Source organism: Hemicordylus capensis, chromosome 5, assembly GCF_027244095.1.
Source record: "Hemicordylus capensis ecotype Gifberg chromosome 5, rHemCap1.1.pri, whole genome shotgun sequence".
Classification (NCBI taxonomy): domain Eukaryota; kingdom Metazoa; phylum Chordata; class Lepidosauria; order Squamata; family Cordylidae; genus Hemicordylus; species Hemicordylus capensis.
This window is the reverse complement of record NC_069661.1, coordinates 218,955,043-218,977,777: the sequence shown is the minus strand read 5'-3', so window position 1 is coordinate 218,977,777 and position 22,735 is coordinate 218,955,043. Positions and strand designations below refer to the sequence as shown.

At 49.0% G+C, this 22,735-nt stretch overlaps 1 protein-coding gene across 4 annotated transcripts in view; it reads right to left on the bottom strand.

Annotated features, from left to right (window-relative positions):
- Positions 1-21,058, bottom strand: part of ELFN2 (extracellular leucine rich repeat and fibronectin type III domain containing 2) — a 197,774-nt gene extending 176,716 nt beyond the window's left edge. The window contains exons 1-2 of one of the 4 annotated variants that reach the window (XM_053258198.1): positions 20,990-21,058; positions 20,021-20,139 (exon numbers count right to left, since the gene is read on the bottom strand). The gene's annotated coding sequence lies outside the window, so the exon portion shown is untranslated. Of the gene's footprint in view, positions 1-19,146; positions 19,201-20,020; positions 20,691-20,750; positions 20,966-20,989 lie in introns of those variants that run through there. The other 3 variants (XM_053258196.1, XM_053258195.1, XM_053258202.1) reach the window with 3 other exon arrangements.
- Between the last annotated feature and the right edge of the window lie 1,677 nt (positions 21,059-22,735).

The following is a 22,735-nucleotide window of genomic DNA, read 5'->3' as shown; positions in this document are numbered from 1 at the left end:
CACCAGTCACTTCAGTGGGCAGTGAGGATCCCCTGTGGACTCATGCATTGACATGATTGGAATTAACTCTAGGACACAGAAACGCTCTCATGGGTGCCCTACGTGGTGCAGGAGGGTGGAGGCAGCATGCACGTACCCAGACAGGGTGGGGTCAGCTATTTTATTTACTTATTTTATTTATTTAAAATATTTTATTTATTTAAAATATTTCTATACCGCCCAAAGCTTGCATCTCTGGGCGGTTCACAATGAAAATCATTTCAAATATCCAATCAATGAACAATTAACATCATTTAATACATTAAATGCTATGGCCGCGTTTCCCAAGTAGTGTGCCAGAACACGGTGGGCTGATTCTCACAACTGACCACTAAGCAGAAGGAGAAGCCAACCAGGCTCCAAGCCCCATGCATGCTACCAAGAAATGGCCGAGTGTCAGCAAAAATCAAGGGAGATGGGCGGAGTGGTCATGTGCTAGCCGCAATCTGGATAGGATGGTACAGGATATGCTTTTCTAGCAGGTCTTGTGATAGCAAGCATGACTTGTCCCCTTAAGCTAAGCAGAGTCTGCCCTGGTTGCATACAAAAGGGAAACTAGAAGTGTGAGCGCTGTAAGATATTCTCCTCAGGGGATGGAGCCACTCTGGGAAGAGCAGAAGGTTTCAATTTCCCTCCCTGGCTTCTCCAAGATAGGGCTGAGAGAGATTCCTGCCTGCAACCTTGGAGAAGCCGCTGCCAGTCTGTGAAGACAATACTGAGCTAGATGGACCTATGGTCTGACTCAATATATGGCAGCTTCCTATGTTCCTAAGTTCAATCCTTGATATAGTGCTGGGCACATGATGTGGGTTGCCCGCTACTGTGCTACCCAGATCACAGCTGACACATCATCACTTCCCCCTCCTCCTACCTTAACATTTTTGCCAACACATGGCCATTTCCCAGGAGCATACACAGGGCTTGGAGTCTGGCTGGACATTCCTCTTACCCAGCTGTCAGTTGTGAGAACAAGCCTACTAGTATGCCACAGGACATGGGCTATTTCATGTGCACTTTCTCTGCTTTTAAACTCCCTGATTTCAGAACTGACTCACCCCATAATGCACTGGGAGGGACATGTTCCTCCTGGTGCATAAAGGAGGGAGTCAGCTCCAAAACTCCTGACTCGCTCCCTCGGGGCTATTTGTGCCCAACATCAATGCATGCTTCCTGGATGGAGGAGGAAGGAAGGGGGGGGGAGGTTTAAATACGGTAGACTTGCTGCCACAAAAGAAGGATTGTATATGTGTGCCTCAAGATGAAAATAGCTTGGAAACACTGAGTGATGGCAAGGCTTATTCTAAGCTGTGTTTCCTACTGTACTATCAGGGTATGCAGCCCATCTCCATCTACAAGCATTCCTTACTCCAGAATTTTCTAACAGAAAAGAAGGAAAGAAGATGGAAGGGGAAATGAGAGTGAGTAGAGGGAGGGAGGGAGGAATATAAGAATGACAAAAACAGAGAGGAAGCAAGAAAAACGGAGATGCCTTGAAAATAATGGGAGTAAGAGAAGGTTCCAATATATTTTTCGTAGAAAGTTAGGAGGCCACCTAATGGTGCAGCAGGGAAATGACTTCACTAAGCCAGGGGTTGCCGGTTCGAATCCCCGCTGGTATGTTTCCAAGACTATGGGAAACACCTTTATTGGGCAGCAGCAATATAGGAAGGTGCTGAAAGGCATCATCTCATATTGCACAGGAGAAGGCAATGGTAAACCCCTCCTGTATTCTACCAAAGACAACCACACAGCTCTGTGCTCGCCAGGAGTCAACATCGACTCAATGGCACACTTTACTTTAGAAGGTTAGGAAGATTGATTCATCTGTATTTTCTGTTTCTTTTTCTCTTCCTTTTAAAGAAACAACCTACTTCCTTATTAAACTCAGGGTCGTAACTATAATAAGGCAAGGGGAGACACTTGTCTGGGGGCCCACTGCCTTGGGGGGCACCCCAGAGGCAAGTCACATGACGGACTCCCCCAGCCACGCACCCGCCCGGGCTTCCTTCAGTTGTATTCACCTCCAAAATTGATGTGAGTGTTAAGACCTGGAACTACCAGAACAGCATGTCTTTCTCTAGTACCATTAAATGACTTGCATCATCCACAATTTACAAAACCTTTAGAAAAGATAATTTAGGATGATGTTCTATTGTAGCACCTAACCTATATAACCTAACTTCAGTGAGGCAGGGCTCATTTTGAAACCTTGTCTCTGGGCCCACTCCAACCTTACTATGCCCCTGATTAAACTCCATAGGCCCAACAGTACAAAATCCGTTTCCACTGCACAAAGTGTTGGAATAAACCTTGAGCTATGGTACAAAGCAGGGCTGCACAACTTCAGCCCTCCAACTATTTTTGAACTACAACTCCCATCTTCTTCAGTCAAAGTAGCCAATAGTAGCCCATGATAGGAGTTGTAGTCCTGCAGAGAGCCCAAGTTGTTCAGCCCTGAAGTATATTCTTGACTGCCACCCAAGTGTTATGCCCTTTGGAGTTAATGGAGCTATTCACATGTCCTACCTGGTGGGCAGGCAGGGGGAAGGCTGCACAAATCCAACCTCCCACCCACCCACCCACCAGTAAAAGTGCACTGGGAGCATGGACTGCGCTCCCAAATGATTGAGCTCCAGAGGGCTGGGACAACACATCCCGGTCTCCGGGAATCTCACAATGCACAGCACGCTGACTGTGGTGCACTGGGAGATTTCCCCAGGAGATGGGTGCTCTAGGCACCCATTTCTGTGTCTGCTCAGGCTGTGTGCAGCCTAAGGAAACACAAGATCCCGGAGCCCGAGTTAAGGGTGCTCTCACTCTCTTAACCCCAGCTGGGCTAGGCAATGCTGCCCTGCCAGGATCGGGCCCAATCCCAGCGGTTCTCATGCACAGCCATTAGGCTGCGCTTACCTAGCCTGATTTAGGCTGCATGTGAGTACAGCCTCAATATGTAGCATTGAATGGATGCTTCCAAATCTCTCCTCACCCACACTGCTTCTCAGATTTTGGAGTTCTGAATTACCCAGTCTCAGTCATTTCCATAGCGAAACCAATGCACTGGGAACTCTCCATTGTTCCCGTTTTTATTTCCAGATTTTGAACGGAGCTCTGTGTCTGAATACTTTGTCACAGCTTCAGATCCTTCACATCTTTCTCCCCTCCTCTCTGCATTGTCAATGCACACAGGAGTGGGATGCACAGCACAGCTAAGGAGCTCAGAGTTCATCTTTACATCCAGTGCTGAGCAGTTTGCAAATACAACTACTACGAGTAAGAAGGTTGTCACCATACAGCAGAAGCAAGATGGAGCTGTAGCTCAGTGGAAGAGCATCTGCTTTGCATGCAGGTTCCCAATTCAATCCCTGGCATCTCCAGCTCCAGCTGGGGGAAACTCCTGCCTGAAACCTTGGAGAAATCACTGCCAGTCAGTGTGGACAATGCTGAGCTAGATGGACCAATGGTCTGACTTAGTATATGGCAGCTTCCTATGTTCCTAAGAGAATTTCAGCCCTTCAAATATTCACCCGCCCTCCAGCTTTCCACAAACTGATAGCAACTCTGCACTGGGATCAAAATAATGTGTTTGTCATGGCTTCCTTTACAAGTACTGCATACAAATAGACTTGATGCAGTTTTTCATATGGCCAAGGGCAACTCTAGAACAGCTAGTTTGGGGGAACAAAGGAGTGGCAAGGAACATTATTAGGAGAGTAAGAATTTGGCTATACATTACTTAGTGTTATGGTAATTAATGTTGTCAGTTTACCTTATTAGTGAAGCTGAATATGCCTGCTGTGACAAGCAGCAAATCTGTCTACAGCTTTCTTCAGATCAAGAGACTTTCGACAACACTTTGCTATAAAGTTCCAGTTTGGTGGATGAAGGAACAAAAGAGGGAGTGGAAAATATTTTTTTTAATTGATTGATTGATTGATTGCATTTTGGGGCAAGTGCCCATTACCCCTTGAAACCATCCCTGCATAAGGCTTTTAAAGGTTTATTTTGTGTAGTATTTTACCAACACAAAAGAGTGCACATACACATCAGTAACACACTACAGAAAAGGAATGTTGCTGCAGTTATCCATCATGGTTGTTTTTTGCACTGTTTGATCAATGCATACATTTGCATTGGTAACATAGAGCATAGGTGGCCAACCTGAGGCTTTCCAACTGTTGTTGGACTACAGCTCCCATCTTTCTCAGCCACAATAAATTCTGACTTGGGATGATGGGAGTTGTAGTCCAACATCAGCTGGTGAGCCTGACGTAAAAGGAAAAGATGCAAATAAACAGAAAACTGGCTAAATGTGCATGCGGCAATTGCAGAACTAACTGTAGAAATTCTCCTAGTTAAGCTTTAATTCAGGAGGAGTGAAACTCAAGGCAGAAAAAGATACAGGAAGAAGAGTGGAATGGAACAAGCAAAATCCTTCGCTCCTAAAATCCTTCACTCCTAGAAGAAGTCTTGCTGAAAAGCTTGGCCAACACGGCTGTGTATGAACTCCTCCAGATCTAAATTCCTAATGGAAGCTGGGCCCAGCAATTGGTTCTTGTCTGTTTATCTTGCAGGTTAACTGTTTGACCCACTCTTAAGCAGACACAGGTTATCTCTCACATTTGCAATGTGGGCATGGATTTATCTGGGTCTAAACTACTAGATATTTTAACTCTGCACTGGGGTTATGGCTGTTGCTCAGACAATTCAGGAACTTCGTTGCTCGTGGTTCTGTGACCCATATCAGGATAAGCAAGCAGAGCTATAGAAACAGAAACAGAATGCCTTCTGGTCAGAGAGCCTAATTTTATGCTCGTAATTGGTGTAGGTCGCTTTAAGAGCTTTCTGGCAGAAAGAGTGGCTGACAAATAAAGCAAAATAAATAAACGGCTCCTCAGGCACTTTAGTGCCAGTTTTAAGGTAGTGGTCAAGTTGATTCATACTGCAAATCTGAAAGACGGAAATATCATAAAGTTGAGTTCTCGCCCATTCCTCCCCACTCCTCCCCAACCCAACCATCCTTTCCAGGCCCTACTCCTGCATTCAAAAGCATCCACTGCCACACTGTGAAGCAAATTCTCCCCCAAACCATCCTTTCAGCTCTCCTAATATACAGTACCAGAGACTAAGAGCTAATCCCCCTGAAATCCCCATTCCTAACCATTGAACCTGCTGTCCCAGCACTAGATTGCCTCTGGCATGGCTAATCCTTCTCTAAACCTCCCTGGTCTCCCTGAATTTACAATCTCATTGCCAGACTATTAGCATCTCGGAGCTAATCCCTTTTTATTATGAGAACGCACTGGGCTGTCTGTACCTGAAAGATCCAGTCCCCCTGCAACTGCAGTTCCAGGTCTGAGGAAGTCGGTTTCTTACATGGTCCACTCACTCCTATACATTTTGAACAGTAATCAGGTTTTCTTTACAACTGGGAGGGTGGAGTGTTGCTTTTCAGGGGCACAGATACAATTGAACCAGGGCTGGAGGAACAAATATCCCTGGAAGGAGCAGGCCCCCACCACCTTCATGAAAGCTTGCTCCTTACTCTCTCTCCTACACACCTCTCTGAAGAAGAGTTGGGGGCTGAGGGCACATCTTGACTTTTTGTCCTTTGCTATGCCTCTGTTGCTTTTTTAAAAAAATTATTTATTTATTTATTTTTTATTTTATTTTATTTTATTTTATTTTATTTTATTTTATTTTATTTTATTTTATTTTCAACTGAAAACCAAAATTTGCAGAATGCCAAATTTGGGCCCAGATGCCAGCTTTAATTTCATGGATGCGTGGGATGCGCAGCACAGGTAAAGAGCTTTCCATCCCATGCCATATCTTCTGTGAACGAAGCAAGAGAGTTGCAGTCAGTGTTCCCTCTAAGGCGTGCACATGTGTGCACGCACACACATTTTTTGATGTCCACTCGGTTAATTTTAGATCCCACTCAGGTTGGATCAGAAAGGCCCCACCCTGAATGCACATGCATGCACACTGCCTTGATACTGCCGCCCAGAACAAATCTAATTCTGCTCACAGATTAAAAAAACACTGGTTGCAGTCCTTTAAATATCCACTGCCTAAATTCCAGCGTTCCACACTGACAGCAATTCCCCCTGGATCTCAAATGGTTTAATTCTCATGGCTTCCTTTAAAGGACACTGCAAGTTCTAGATTTGTAAATGTACTGAGATAGTTATCGGATAGTTATCTAGCCCAAGGGTTCCCAACCATGGGTCCCTTAATGTTGTTTCATTACCATCATGCCAGCCACAATGGCTTTGGGCTCAAGGCCATTGTGGCTGAGGATGATGGTAGTTGTAGTTCAACTGTACCTAAGAACACAAGGTTGGAAACCTCCAAGCTAGCTCTTTCACTGAACTACAGTTCCCAGAGTTACCTGGAATAGCCACAACAATTGAACAAGTTTGAACCTGATTTAAATTTGTTTTGCAGACTGCCCTAAGATTCCACCAAGGCTTGCTCAAATTTATCGTTGTATCCAATAATCCTTCTTCTCATATGAAACCAGGGTATTCTCCATGGAATCTCAAAAAGGGTCTTCCAACATATATCTGACCTCTGCAGGCCAAGTATGTGGGGGATTCAGCCAAGGCTGACCTGCCCCAGTCCATACAGCGGATGTGGGTCACTGTAGGATTAAGCAAACAGTGCTGTTCATGTGACTGGGTTCTAGTTACCAGCTCAGAAAACAATATACCTACCTTTCAACACCCAGATCTAAGAAACAGAGAACAACCACCCCCAAGGGTGCAAAGAAACCCCAACTTTAGTAAACCCCTCATTAAAAGCCCACACGTAACCATTATAGAATGCATTATTCTTTCACAATGAGCCTCTTCTCATGACCAGTGAGAAGGGCTCCAGAGCGGACTGCGGGGAAGGTGGGTTATACTCCCCTTCTCCACAGATGATCCAGCTTGTGCTGCTGGGCACACATCCCGTGCACCCAGATGATTACCTGCTCAGCCAGGCAGCAGGGAGGGTCGGGGCCAGGATGTGTCCTGGGGATCCCCCCTCCCCTTCCCAGGCTCCCCACAATGTGGCAGCCACAGGAGCTAAAAAAATGAGGTTAAGCGTCCGCTCACTCCCTTAACCTCATTTTAGAGGGTGGCTAAACAGGCGGGGTTGCCACCATGTTACCACTGGGATCAGCCCAAAACCAGTGGTTCACACCCGTGTGCAAAACCGGGCTGGGCTCGCTCAGCCCGGTTTTGCACAAGCATGTGAATAGCCTCTATATTTACATGCACAAGGCCATCTCATACTTGTGCTGCCGGCAACAAAAAGGTTACCAGCCTACTGTCATCTCAAGCAGACATCCCAAGATTTTGACACATTCTTCCGCCAATCAGTCTGGACCATAGGCAGGTTACTGCAGAGGCAATAGAGGCAATTGCCTACAGAGGCAAATCCAGGAGGGGCAGCACAAATCTTGGGGCGGGGGAATGTTTTTATCTTTTTTTAAAAAAAACAACAACAACTTTGTTTTTAACTTTTAAAACTGCCGCCGCTGCATGGCGGCGGCGAGAGATTAAGTCTTCTTTTGCCGCCCCCAAAGGGTAATAGGGGTGGCGAAGAGGAAGGAAGTCCCCCCCCCATTTTTCTTTAAATGCCGACTCAGTGGTGGGATAGATGGGATGGGGAGGCAGTGCCAGCGGGGGGGGGGGGGGGATCAAGGGAAAGTCCCCCGGTTCTTTTACATTAAAACACACCGCACAGCGGCGGAATCGGGTGGCAGGCAGTGGTGAGGGTTGTATGTTGAGGGCAGGAAGTCCTCCGTTTACCTTAAAGCAGCGGACGGATCCTGCATGCAGAGAAACAATGAGGGAGAGCTCCTTCCAGCTCCCCTCCTTCCAAATGAGTGCAGCCTGCGTCGGGGGCGTGCACTCATTCGGGAGGAAGGAGAGGAGCTCTCCCTCGTCGTTTCTCAGCATGCAACATCCGTCCACCGCTTTAAGGTAAACGGGGGACTTCCTTCCCCAACATACAACCCTCGCCATTGCCTGCTGCCCAATTCCGCCACTGCGCAGCATGTTTTAATGTAAAAGGAACCGGAGGAATTTCCCTTCGTCCCCCATCCTGCTGGCACTGCCCCCCCGCATACCGGGCCCCATCCATCCCACCGCTGCGGCAGCATTTAAAGAAAAATGGGGAGACTTCCTTCCTCCTTGCCACCCCTACTTCCTCCTTGTTGTGGGGCGACAAAAGACATGGCCGCCTACGGGCGGCAAAAGGCTTAATCCACCCCAGTCTGGACATCATTTTAATGCTAAACTAAAAACACCAAAAGGTGGGGCCAAGAGCACAGGAACCTGCTGGGTAGCAGTCACGCCCCTAAAGCGGTGTCCATGGCAAGGCCCGGGAACCAGTGGGTGCTCCCATAAGCCTTACACGCGACTCCCTGACAAATTACTAGGCCTGTGCAAAGCTTCAGCCAAAGCCGAATGGAAGCACCATGCAGAGGCAACTGTTTCCGCCACACAGTGCTGTGCTTTTCCTAGTGCCGAGAGGGAGTTGCTGTCAGTGAAACGGAACCTTCTGAGCCCCAGTGACATCCGGACGTGTACTCCTGCCCAGCTCTTTTCCTAGAACTTTATGCCTGGGGGCTCGACTGGGCTCCGTTTCTCTTAAAGCCCCACCTCATGCTGGGAAAAGCACTGCACTGCACAGAAGTCAGTGCAGTGAGAAATGGCTCTCACATTGAAGGTTTGCTGTTTGGTTTTGGTTGTTGTTTTGTGGCAGAGGGGTGGGGCACAGTGGGCCAAAGTGGCTCTCACCTAAAAAAAATTAGTGAAGATCACTGCCCTGGAGAAGGTCTACAGTTGTCAACAATTCCCAGGTCTCACACATTCCTGAGTCTTGGCCAACAGCCCACTTGGTTCTGCTTTCATGCTAGGCCTGCATTTATTCTACCATCCCACCCCCACTGCTTTCTGCCACATTTCTAGAGAGACTGTTCCTTCAGCCTTAGGGTTCCTTGTAATTGAGAAATGCTTCCTCTAAACTCCAGCTGATATTCTTCTTTTCCTCCATTTCATCCTGTTGTTCTTCTGAATTATATGCCATTGAACACCACCTGAAATAATTCTTCCCCCCTCTCCCTCCTTGGTGTTTATACCTTTCAAATACTTGTAGGCCATTATCATGTCATCGTTTAGCCAAGCTATACATATTTAGCTCTTTTAAATCTTCCTTCATAAATCAATCTCGCCAGCCCGTTAATCATTTCTGTTGCTCTTCTCCGAATTCCTTCCAATTTGTCAACATCTCTGCACTAGCAGGGCGCCCAGAGTCGAATGCAATTTCTAAGCCTAGTCTCACCAGAGCAGTATAGAGAGGAACTATTACCTCCAGGCACCAGGCAGAAAGTCTCTCGATATTGTCATACAGAGACACCTCATTACATACATTTGACACTGGGGAATAGAACTAAAGAGCTTTCTTTTATGTCTTCAAGCAGAGGCCCTTATTCTAGGAGCTGGGGCAGCGCCCCTACTATAACTGACAGGAACGGCAGGTGACAGACACGGAGGCAAGGCTAACCTAGTCCAACAAGGGGCAAACTAATGCATATGTACACATTTAAGATAGATAGATGCACAGTCTCCTAAAACAGAAGAGCAGCCTTAGGCCAGACACAGCAGGCCTTTTCCTTCCAGAGATTTGAAGCTGGTATTGTCATCCACGGTGTGCTTAGGCGTCAAGTGTCCCTATTTAAAAGGGAAAGGCCCTGTTTTATGGAATACGTCCCTAATAAATCATTGTCCCTATTTTGTCTCTCGGGGATGCTTTGTTCCATTTTTTCATGGAAATAGCTAGAAAAGTCATTCCTTACGATTCGGCTCCCTTCCCAGCGTCTCCAGAAATTAAATCTCCTCCAGGTGGGCTGCATTGTGTCTCTTGTGCACCTGCATGTAAATGGGTGTGCAGCGGTACTAAGGCAATGCTACAGTATATACAGAGCACAGCATCTAGTGGGTGGGATCTAATCTTCAGCAATGCGTAATAATGGGTGGGGGGCTTGGGCAGTAATCCTTAGTATAAGGATTGGCTATTAGAAGTCTATCCCCGTTTTAACCTGCAAAATGTTGGAGGATATGGGCTGATCCCCTCTGCTAATTTGGAATAAGGTGCTCTCTCAGTGTACTTGAATACCTGCTCTCCATTTGAGGTACCCTTGTAATCGGAATTGTACATCCCCTGCTAACTGAGCAAAGAGACACTTTTTTTGAAGTGGTGATTCTCTTTGTTTAGCAGTGGGACAGCAACTGACCCTATCCATCCCCAGCACAGCATCCCTCCAGTGGCTGTTGCTGGTATCTGCCTCATGCTTCTTTTTAGATTATGAGCCCTTTGGGGACAGGGAGCTATTTGTTTTGTTTTATTTATTTATATCTATTTAAACTGCTTTGGGAACTTTTGTTGAAAAGCGATATATAAATATTTGTCGTATTCGTATTTGTATGCCACACCTCCCAGGTTGCTTGATCACATACCCTACACATTCACAAGCATGTCCCTATTTTCACTGGTGAAATGTTGGCAGTACAGGTGTGCACACATGAGGAATAATTAATAAATACATACATACATACATACATACATACACACACACACAGAGCATTTATTTATTGGGGAAGAGCTGGTCTTGCAGTGACAAGCATGAATTGTTCCCTTTGCTAAGCAGAGTTCACCTTGGTTTTCATTTGGATGATCACACGTGAGTGCTGTCTACTGTAGGATATTCCCCTCAGTAGTATGCTGTCTGCATGCTATATGTGACTGACTATATGTAAGCACTGACTGGCTGGTTTGGCCGTGGGAAACAGTGCTGATTTTACATCATGTGAATTCAAAAGGCAAATTACCTGAGAGAGTCGTGATCAGCAGGCAGTAAAAGACCAGGTGAAGTTCAAGCTTCAGTCTTCCATGATACTTATCACGCACCTGCCTTCTTAATTAACACATTTGATACGAAATCAGCCCCTGACTGGGCCATTTTGGTCTGTGCGCCGGCACATATTCTGTGGCACCTTTCCTCCAAGTATCTCACAGCCCATCCCAGATTTTACTCTGTTAAAGCACCATGAATAGGGATGGTGCTACATACTTACTAATAACAAACCATTTCATTAATAGCAACCATTATTAATGAGACTGATGGGTCGTTTGTCTCACTGAAACACCACAAAGATGGAGTTAATTTGTCAAAGGTGAGGCCAGTTGGAACCACGTGTACTGACTCCTGGATCCACAGCAATACACATATACACAAAGGCCCTCTTAGAATCATAGAACATTAGATGCAGAAGAGAACTTGAGGACCTTTCTAGACCAACCCCTGCTCTGTGCAGGGAACGGCCAAGGCTTCTCTGAACATTCAGGCTCTGTTTGAAAACGTCCAGTGAACAAAAGCCAGGCCTATCACTGCATGACTGTTCCACGGTTGAACGGCAGTGACTGTTAAGAAGATCTTCCTAAATCTGCTTCCTTGTCATTTCAGCCCACTGGTTCTAGTCCTGCCCTCAGGAACGACAGAGAGCAAAGCCACTCCTCCTTCTACGTGACAGCCCTGAGCCCTTTAGGCATTTGAAGATGACTGTCCTATCTCCCCTTAGCCTTCTCTTCTCCAGACTCACCACATCCAGCTCCTTCAAGCTAAGAATGGACTTCAGATAAGTCCGATCCTCACAGGACTTGTTTTCAGGGCATCTTGTTCTGCTTTGGCCGCCCACATGTGTTCAAAGAGGGAAGGGACTTTGATTATACCCCTGCTAAGGCATGTCATCATTCTTCCTCCACAGAGGTCCCTACCAACGCAGGTATAACCAGAGCAGCAGCAATAATAACAGTTTGCATTATTTAAAATGCTTCACAGAATTCAGCTTTCTTTGTTGATAATTACAGCCCAAGCTGGACATCAAAGCCCTCGTTCCTAAACCAACGATGCTCCCGCCAACACACTTGGTCTTTTGCTGGCCTCAGTCAGTCATTCTCACCATCTCCTTCATCCATATATCCTATGGCAATGTGCATTGCTTACAACACACCCACAGCATAACAGTGTGTCCTATACCATGTGGGGCAGGTCATTCTTGGTAGTTGCTTTCAGGCTCTGGAACTTGCTCTCAGATGGTTCCCTCACTCCTAGTTTTTTGGAGGAGAGCAGATACTATACATTACTCAAGCTTTGGCTTAAGGCAAAGGTTCCCAACCTTGGGTCCCCAGATGTCCATTGACTACAACTCCCATCATCCCCAGCCCTTGGCCATTGTGGCTTAGGATGATGGGAGTTGTAGTCCACAATGTCTGGGGGCCCAAGGCTAGGAACCTCTGAGTTGGGAACCTCTGAGCAGCTCCCCTTTATTTTTCTTGATTGTGTGGCTGTCTTTGTTTTTATTTCTTTAGTGTATTATTTTTCATATATTTAAATGAAATGTTTATGATTGATTTATCTGCTATTTTTAAATTTGTTCACCACCCTGGGTCCTAGGTCAAAGGGCGGAATAGAAATGTAAATAAATAAATATAAATGTTGGAGACTGGGGGAAGGCAGTGTTCCCTCTAACAGGGATTCCCAGATGTTGTAGACTACAACTCCCATAATCCCCAAGCAAAGGCCATTGCAGCTGGGGATTCTGGGAGTTGTAGGCAACAACATCTGGGGATCCCTGTTAGAGGGAACACTGAGGGGGTACAACTAGCCACTAGTAGCCTGCCCCAGATGACAATTTCATTTGTTTATAAACATTTATATCTCGCCCTTCCAGTTCAGAATGGAAACTCAGGGCAGCTGAACACTGCATCTCCATCATTTCCTTATTTGGAAATATAACCATCCTAATGGCAAGTGATAGGGAACAAAAGCAATCACAAAACTTGGCAGCAAAATAAAATCAGATTCATCACAATGAAATATCATTTAAACCAGGGGTTTTAAACTGTAACCCTCGTGCTGATGTTGACCCACAACTCCCAACATCCCTAGCTACTGGCCACTGAGACTGAGGATGATGGGAGTTGTAGGTCAATAGTAGCTGGAGGGCTGCACTTCAGGACCCCTGATTTAAAATCTCAACCTGTGCCAACATAACCATCACACAAGCAGAGCTATGGCTCCATTGCCACTCCAGGTGATGCCTACATCTTCTGCCCACTGAGTTAGGTCAAATCACAAAGTTATGTACTATTCTGACAACACACAGTGAGAGGAGCCATGGTGATGGCAGAAAACATGCCAGCCAGATTATGTGAAAACAGGACAAGATGCTTTAAGGTTTCATCTCCTTGATTTGTGCCCTAACGGGGTGGACCTACCTCTGGGCAACCCTGTTCAGTGAATATGGGCCACCCAATGGGGCCAGAGCCAGGGGAGGCTCCATCACCTGGCTCCGCAGCTGCCTATCCAGTTGCTTCTCTCCCATCCAACCTCTCTCCCTATCGCTGTGGAGGGCAAAGCCAGCACACAGGCTAATGACATCATCACCTGGTGAAACACGCTAGGCGATGATGTCATTAGCTCACATACCAGCCCTTTGCCACTGCCAGTGACAGGGAGAGAGGCAGGCTGCAGAGGGAGGGAGGCAGAGGGGCAGGCAGGCAGGTGCGGGGAGGATAGTGGCAGCTGCCAAAAAGCCTAGCCGCAGGCCGCCACCCACACTGACACAACAGTGTGCCCAAAAGAAAATATGGAGCCAGTGCAAGCTTTGGAGCTCTGATGGAAGAGGCTTCCGGAAATATACTCCCGGTAAGAGGTAAGTTTTGCCTGTGGAAGACAACACCACATACCACAGCCTTCATCTCAGATGTTCAGGCTGGCACATTCCTTATTTATACTATACTGTTGACAGTCAAACCATGGCCTCACACAACCATCTTTGCCTATGGCAGGGTAGCAACCGAGAAAAAGCCAGCCCACATGGACTTCCAGCTGCATCAGTTTGTGGTGAGGCAGTCATGAGGATCTGCCAGAGCAGGCAGGATTCAGCTGTGATTTATTTGTTTTTGGCACATGAACAAGTGTGGCTTCTAAAGCATTTGATGTGATGGACCAAAAGCCAAGTCAGGACTGAATCCTGCCTGTACTGGTGCAGGGCAGCCCTTCCATGAGGCAAGGTGAGGCGGTTGCCTAAGGCAGCAAATTACTGGGATGCCAGCAAAGCAGAAAGATGCCCTACTACCCCCTGCTTTTAAAGTGGGGGGTGAAGGAGGGGTACTCACAAGTGGTGGTGGGGGGTTGGCATTTAGTGCCCTGCCTCAAGCAGAGAGGGGTCCTGAGCCACCACTGTACTGGAGGATCCCCATGAAGACCTCAACACAGGCTAAAGCCGGGGTGACCAACTTGAGGCTCTCCAGCTGTTGTTGGACTACAACTCCCATCATCCTAATAGTGGCTGTGGATTATGGGAGTTGTAATCCTACAGCTGGAGGACCTCAAGTTGGGCTAACCCCTTGTTGATGCAACAGGAAGTTAGTAAGGCTTTCTTTTGCAGCTGCCATGAGCTAAGATGATAATAAGAACAGACCCTCAAACTAGCGTCAACCACCACCCTATATGCCAATGTCTCAATCTCTGTCTTTTAGAAACAGGCCAAAAGATCTCAGGGAAAACCTTCTTGCCAGCTTAGCCCTCCAATAGGAAAAGAAGGGCAGAGATGTTGTTTGAATGTTACCCTCCAACCTATTGTGACTGGCATTCGCTTCTGTAGGATTTTTAATATGCAAAATGCTATACAATCTTTGTTTCTCGCAGGGGTGTCGCTATAATTGAGCGGATGGGTTCAAAGAACCCAGGCCCCCAACCTTCTGAGGGCCCCACAGCTCCACCCCTCCCTAATTTCTTCATTATCTCTCTCACTCTGATGGGCCACCAGGAGAGGGGTGAACACGGGGCCCTCTCTGCCCTAGCTACGCCCCTGGCTTATCGTCATCATAACCATACCCAGTAGATTACAGACATTTCTGTTGCACAGATGGAGATGGCCTGGCTGAAAATTAAGGGCTTGTCCAGGTCCGTGCTGGAGGGAGCAGGATTTGAACCCTGGTTTCCCAGGCTGAGATCCAGCGTCGGCACTCAGTGCACTGACTCCTGCATAATGCCCTGCTTTCTCTGCAAATGACCCAGCTGCAATATTTTATGTTTCGCTGGGTTAATATTCTTTCTAGCACTGAAGATCTCAGGTAGAGGAAGGACCATCGCTCAGTGGAAGAATACCTGCATTGCATACAAAAGGTCTCCATCTCCATGCAGGGCTGAGAAATATCCATCAGAAACCTCGGAGGGCTGCTGCTAGTCAGCATAGCCAAAACCAGACCAGACAAACTAATGGTTTGACTCAGCAGAAGCAAGCCTCAATACTTGATTCAAGAAGATCGCACGTTACCGATCACACTTCAGTCTGTAGCTCCATATCAAAAGGTAGTGTCTAATGCATGATTTCTGTCCACTCTCTGGCATTATTTACACATTACAACACTCAATAGTCTCTCCTCACTGAATGCTTAGACCATAAGCCAGTGATTTTCAAACTGTCTCTCAGATGTTTATCAGAGGTCTTCAATGAAAAGATTAGTCATGGTGGACATGCTCGGCTGAAAGACATTATTGATCTTCCCCTGTAGTGTCCAGCCACAAGAGAATATTGGCTGTATTCTAGGCTGTGCTCTCAGTTCACATGGGGCACTGATGAGGCCTAGCAACAGGCCTGCCCCACATGAACTGAGTGTCTGCCTTAGAACAGAGGTCGCCAAGCTTGGGTCCCAACAAGTTGTTGAACTACAACTCCCATCCTCCTCAGCCTTTGGCCACTGTGGCTGGGGGTGATGGGAGTTGTAGTCCAGCAACATCTGGGGACCCAAGATTGGGAACCCCAGCCCTATAAGATGCTCCAGAACCTTCTGCAAAAGGCTGGGGTTCTGCAGCAGGTGAGCTGATGCAACCAAGCTTCCTTGAGGTAGGAAGTTCAAAAGCCACAACCATAAACAATCCTCCAGGGCTTTCAGGTCTGAGCAACACATAAAAGCCAGTGTGACATAACTTCTAGTGGGGTTAGGCTTGGATGTCAAGAGGGGTGGCCCTTCCATAAGGTGAGGCGAGACAGTCACCTCAGGCAGCAGGTTATTGGGGCAGTAGCAAGACAACAAAATGCACTCTGGCCCCCACTTTAATTAAAAAGGAGAAGGGTACATGCAAGAGGGAGCCATGTTTGGGGTCCTGCCTCAGGTGCACAGAGGTCTTATAAACTTTATTACAGTCTTTGACCAGTACAGAAGCATGAAAAAGAGAGAGAGAAAGAAGGGACACAATATCAGGCCCATAAAACACTATAGCAACAACACAGCTTTACGAATATACAGTGACATAGTAAATTACTCCACTACAGAGGTCTTAAGTCACCAGTGGATGTGAAAAATGCCAGTTCAAATCCCTGCTCTGCTGTAAAACATACAGGGTAGCCTTGGGGAAATCACGATCTCCTAGCCTACCTCATAGGGATGTTGTGTGAATAAAATGCTACAGATGTTGCGAGGCTAAAATGATGCTCTTTAGCTCCCAAAGGAAAAGCAGGTCACAAATGTGATCAACTACCAATGTTACACCAGGTTCCCTTGAGTTAACATACAGGCCCTTACAGAGGCGTCTATGTTTTACCAGCACAATGTAACTATTGCTGTGATGAAAAGCTCTGTAGAAACATAACTCGGGGTTTGCTGACCTGTCACTTGTCAGCTCCTCATCCATGCCTCTACTGACTCACACAAGTCCCAAACCAAATGCAAAGAGGACTTTCTAACAGAACAGATGGCACCGCCTGGGCATAGGCAGTGGCTGCCTGTAAGACCTGAGCTATGTACAAACTACCAGGTTATTTTCCAAAGAGAGGCTGCCACCACCTCTCCTGTGCCCAGAAATGGTCATCAGTGGAACTATGATGTGGCCACTTATGTCGTCCATGGTTAATCAGCCTCTGATGCAGCTCCCGCAAACTACTGAGGCTGTTGACAGGTTCCTCTACAGGCCACCTTCAGATTTTCCATGTTGGCTGTGCAGCCTTTAAATGCGTTCATTACTGTTGCTACCATCAGGCTTTGTCTGTTGCTATTATTATTTATCCACCCACATTTCTAGTGTTCCTTCTCTCATGCAGCCAATACTGTGGGAAAGTCTGGTTCATTATTGCTCTGATTTCACAGACGGGGATCAGAAGCTAAGAGATGGCGAGGTATATAGAGTCTCTTAGCAAGCCCATGGCAAAACTGGTGCTTGAATTTAGGTCTTCTAAATCCACATCGAGATCAACACTGGCTCCTGTAAACCAAGACTCTGGTTACTAAGGGCACCCTGATGCAGCTGGTTCTGAGGTCCTATTCCCCCCCCCCCCCAGCAATCTATGCCTATGTGAAATCAAGTCCTGAAAAATCAACAAGGTTTGTTTCCAAAGAAACGTGTTTAGGATTGAGATGAGCGTAGGACAACTAAGAATAGAAGCAGAGCAGAATAGAAAGTAGCACAATTAATAACAGCAGAACAGAAGTGAAGCCATTCGCATGAATGTCCAAGATTTTGTGAATGTCAGCGCTGACTAGAGCCATGTATTTCCCCACTTTTCAGTCATAGACAAGTGAATGCCGACAGCCACATTTAGGTGACTGTCAACATTCATCAAGGAATCTCTGAGTTTGGGGACTTTTCAAAAGGAAAAGTCTAAGAATGTCAGTATTTACATGTTGGCATTTACCAAATCTCAGACACTCATTGTAACAAAGCCCCTCGGATTCCTAGTGCAGTAGCTCAAAACTATGTTATTTGTATATAGAGCCCACATTTCTTGTAAGTATTTTCCTGAAGATTCCAAAAACTGAAGAGTGGCTAGAAAAACACAGTTTCGGGAGCTTTTCTCCCAAACTCCTATACATCAACTGGGCACTATTATAGGACCCTGAATGAAACAAGAGCTTCTCACGATGCTGTCCTTAGAGCAAGCCAAGCCAAGGGGGGTAGCTGCAACCAGCTCTTTCTTCCCTCTCTCAATTCCTATTGTATCTCTGTCGCAACCTCTATCTCCTGCAGTTTCATCACCTGGCCTTCCTGCTATGTGAACTGCAAAGAAGAGCAAAGAGAGATGGGGCGGTGGGGTGGGGGGGAAGGAAGGATCTATTTAAATAATGCATGCTCCATGCAAATGAGGCTTTGCTTGAATATTGCATTAGCAATGCTGTCGAGCTGCACTTTGCCTGGTCCCACCAGGTTGGGCCAGTCATTGGAGACCTCTCCAGTGGACGTACCAGAATTTGTGATAGGAGCATCACGCCCAGGGGAAAGGAGCACCCCAACACACACACACGACTACCACCTTCTGGTGCACATCAGACTCTTTGGCTAACATAACCCATTGCAGAAAGGCTCACCATCTCTCAAGCACAAGATCGCCAGTCCTCCAAGAGTATATACCCACATTATAACCTGCACCACCTCACTGCTTCCGTCCCCTCAGGTCCAATCCAACCTGCCTAATTAAAAACCTCTTGGGTAGAACGGCTGCATTCTCTAGGATGCTACAAAGCAGGAATGGTCTCCATTGATTCCCTGGACCAGACACCTGTGCACATGTACATTGTACCACTCACGGAGCCTGGAATATTGGGCATGCACTCACTTACATTGGGGCGCCACCACTATGAGCACATATATGCCTGCATCTGGACTTTCACATCCATGTATGCAAGCACATGTGCAGGAGCACACAGGAAGGCATATGCTCAGCAGCTCCTGAGCATGTCAGCTGCTACAGCATTCAGATTTATGCTGCTCTCTGGCTTGGGCAAGGCGCTGTGAGAGTAGCCAGCACTGCTCTGTACACTCTGGGGTGTGTATGTGATGCAATAGTCCCCCTTCTTCTCCCAACCCAGTTGTGTTGGGCTGTCCTCCCATGCGCCCCAAAGCAGGAAGCCGCCTATGTACGAGATCGACAAACCCACCTGTTCCCCCCAGAACATACATCACACATGCACAGACAACCCGCCCACAAGTCACACAGGCGTGCAGGACTCCCATGGTCTCCTCTTGCACAAATGGCCAAATCTTACACAGACCCTATCAGCTGGAATCTCGCAGTCCTCCACACGCGCACAGAGCGAGAGAGACAGACAGGCACATTCTTCTGCACCCAACCAGCCAACGACCACCACCACCACCCCGCCCGCCCGCCAGCCCCTTCCAAAGCAGGGAGGGAGAAACAGGCGTCTTCCTAGCACCCCAAACACAGGCGCCTACGCACAGCCCCGCCAGTCTCCGCAAAGAGCCCCTGCCAAAGTTTACTATGACAGCAAAGCGGAGGTGGGGGCAGGAATGGGATTCTCCCGGTGCTGATGCTGCCACCACCATGGTTGCAAATGCGGGGGGGGGGGAGGAAACCTACCCCTCTCTCCTGCCGCTAATGCTCTTTCTTGCAGGCACGGGGCGGGAGAATGAAATCCAGCCGAACACAGCTGCACACAGCAGGCTTAAGATCTTTTCAGAATCCAAAGCCTGGAGGAGAAGGTGGGGGGGGGGACAAGCTTACACACATGCCAAGGTAAACCTCCCCTCCTCTCCTTGACATGTGTGTGTTCTCTCTCCCTCCCTCCCTCATCCCCTGTTTTACCTGTATCTCACCCCAGAGATCCATTCACTCTCTCCCACACCCCTTCCTTCACATCCTCCAGCTTCAGCCCTCAACATCAAAGCATAGGGAGCGGAGGAAGAAGAAGGGCAGGGGGAGGGCAGACGGGAGAAAAGAGAGAGAGAGAGAGAGAGAGAGAGAGAGAGAGGTGCTCAGCTCAGCTCTTCTTCTCCCCCCCCCCAAACCTGGCTGCTTTACAAAAGGCAACACAGAAGCGAGAGAGAGAGAGAGGAGCCAGACAGCCCCCAAGCTATAGCAGGGCTGGGGGTGCTGCTAGGGCAGAGGCGAGCAGGGAGGACACGTACCTGCTTCTTCGGAAGCGAGCCTTCTCCAAGTTCAGGTCTTGCATCCCAACAAGAGATGGAGGAGGAGGAGGAGGACCACCACTCTTCATTCAAATGCCTAGCGATTGCCGAAGGGAGGGCTGGAACGGAGAGAGAGAGAGAAGGAGGGAGAGGGCTGGGCTCTGTGTGTGTGCCTGCCTGCGTGCGTGCGCCTTTCCCCTTCCCTCCCACTCGGAAATGGTTCCCGTCTCCAGCCCCGCAAGCCCTCGGCAGGAGGATGCCGCCGCGGCACCCAGCTGCAGGAAGGAAATCGCTCGCTCCGAGCCGGCTGGGGATGGAGCCGGGGAGGGCGGCAGCAGCGGGCGGATCGAGCAGGCTGCGATGATGATGCCGTCGCCGCTACTGCAGCCGCATCACTGGGGAGGAAAAGGGCAGGCACAGGCAGGCAGGCAGGCAGGAGGAGTAGGAGGGAGGAGGAGGACGCAGGAGAGCCAGCCGGGTAGGCATCCACGACGCCCAGAAGGGCTTCCTTTCGGCCACCCTCACTGCTGGTTTAGGGCCGATCGAGACTCTGGGGCCAGCCGGAGCAGCTGGGAGGGCGAGCTGGGCCAAGCGAGGGGCTGGCTGGCTGGCTTGCAGGGGCTAGTCCGTCGCCTCCGCCCGTAGCAGTTCCCTCTGATCCACGCACACGACCGCCCCCACCCCCCGCCCAGCACCTGCTGATTTACGCGGCCCCCCCCCCCTTCCTCACCCCGATCATGCTTGCACACACGACGGGCATCTTCCACCCACAGGCGCACAGACTCAGGGCTGCTGGGGACCCGCAGAGACACACACATGCAACAGCTGGCTCTGGCAGAACATCGGAAAGGCCAGGGAGGCTGGCTGGATACCCAGAAGCAACAGCTGGCGGCGGGCAGATCTCCTGCGCCCCCTCCGAGAGCCGCTCCCCCTTTCCCCTCGTGCATACCCCCAAACAGAGGCACGCACCCAACGGCGGCGTAGAGAGACGTCCCCTCACGTAGGCGTCGGCGACACAGCTACTGGGCAAGGACCCCCGCCCGTAAAACAGCAGCAGTAAGGGAGTGAGCGAGGGAGGCTGGGGGGGGGCTCCTCCAGTTCTACTGGCAGCAGCTGGAAAGCGACCCCCCCATGGAGATCCACGTGACACACAAACACACACCCCTACCCACAGGCAGCAACAGCTGCTGGCCAAGCAGCTCCCCAGCACACACATGCATTCAACAGCTGGTTGTGGTGCCAGGACAGATGCAAGCAATGGGGGGGGGGCCCTCCAAGCTGCACCCACGGCAGCCTCCCGTGCATTTGCCTCCCCCCCCCCCGCCGCCCCACGAACTGCTGCTAAGCAGAGTCCTGCCCAACAGCTGCTGCCGGGCACGGCATCCTTGCCCACATGCAGGCTGCGATCCCATGTCTTCGTGCACACCCGAGGCACAGGCAGGTCAGTTGCGGGAGGTGGGGGCGGGGGACACAAGCAAGCGCCATCCCAGAAAAGTGGCTTGCCCCCCTCACCTCCCCGCCCGCGCCCGCGCCACTTCTGTTCCAGAAATCCAACAGATGTGGGACACCGCTCGCCCCCCCAGAAATGCACTTTGCCCCTTGTGCGCCCGGCCGCCCCCGCCGATTGTCTTTCCTGGTGCCGCCACTGCAGGGCAACAGCTGCGGGGAAACATGCCTTTCTGCTGGCTGGCGAGGACGGAGGCAGCTTTGCCCCTCCCGTCTCATCGGAGAGCCACGGAAGCGACATCCACACCATGCCTGCATACCAGAGAAGATGCAGGCACAAGACAAGGCCACTGCTTGGAAGGTCCAGCACAGGTTGGAGAGGGAGCCCTCCTTGCTTAGCTCCTGGGGATCTACCAGCCGCTGGTGGCCTGCGGGTGCGAAGACACACAAGCAACAAGTGCTGGCATCACCCTTCTCCCACCTATAGGCACATGCAGCAGCTTGCAGGAGGAGGCCTTCCCTTCATCCTCCCACATGCAGCAGCATCTGGAGAACTAGCCACAACCCTCACACCCACTTAGATGGAGAGCGGTCTTGCAGTAGCATGAATCCTCCCTTTTGCTCAGCAGGGCTCACCTTGGTTTGCATTTGGAGGGGTGACTACATGTGAGTGCTGTAAAATATTCCCTTTTGGAGATGGAGCGTAGCTCAGTGGTAAAGCATCTGCTTTACATGGAGAAGGTCCCAAGTTCAATCCTTGAATACAATTCCCAGGTAGGGCTGGGAAAGACTCCTGCCTGAAACCATGGAGAAGTCACTGCCAGTCAGTGTAGACAATACTGAGCTAGATGGACCAATAGTCTGACTCAGTATATGGCAGCTTCCTATCCTAGGTAGATCCACAGGTCTGTTGCTAGCTAGGAAGCATCCTTCCTATGTATAGAGAGAGGTAACTACTATCAGGCAAGTTCCCTCCAGCCTTAGGCTCATATAAGAAGCAGCTGGAGAACTACCTGTATCAGGGATGGCCCAGAGGAGGCTCTCCAGTTGTTGTTGGACTACAACTCCCATCATCCAGTAAATTGCAGCTGGGGTGATGGGAGCTGTAGTCCAGCAACAACTAGGAAGCTTCTGGTTGGCCATCCCTGTCTTATATGAATGTCCACACATAAATCATGCGTTCAGGCAGCTTCTAGGGAATATCCCACCTCTGTACATAAAGCAATCACTGACTGCAGTATCTGTGCAATGAGATGTAAGCTCAGACAA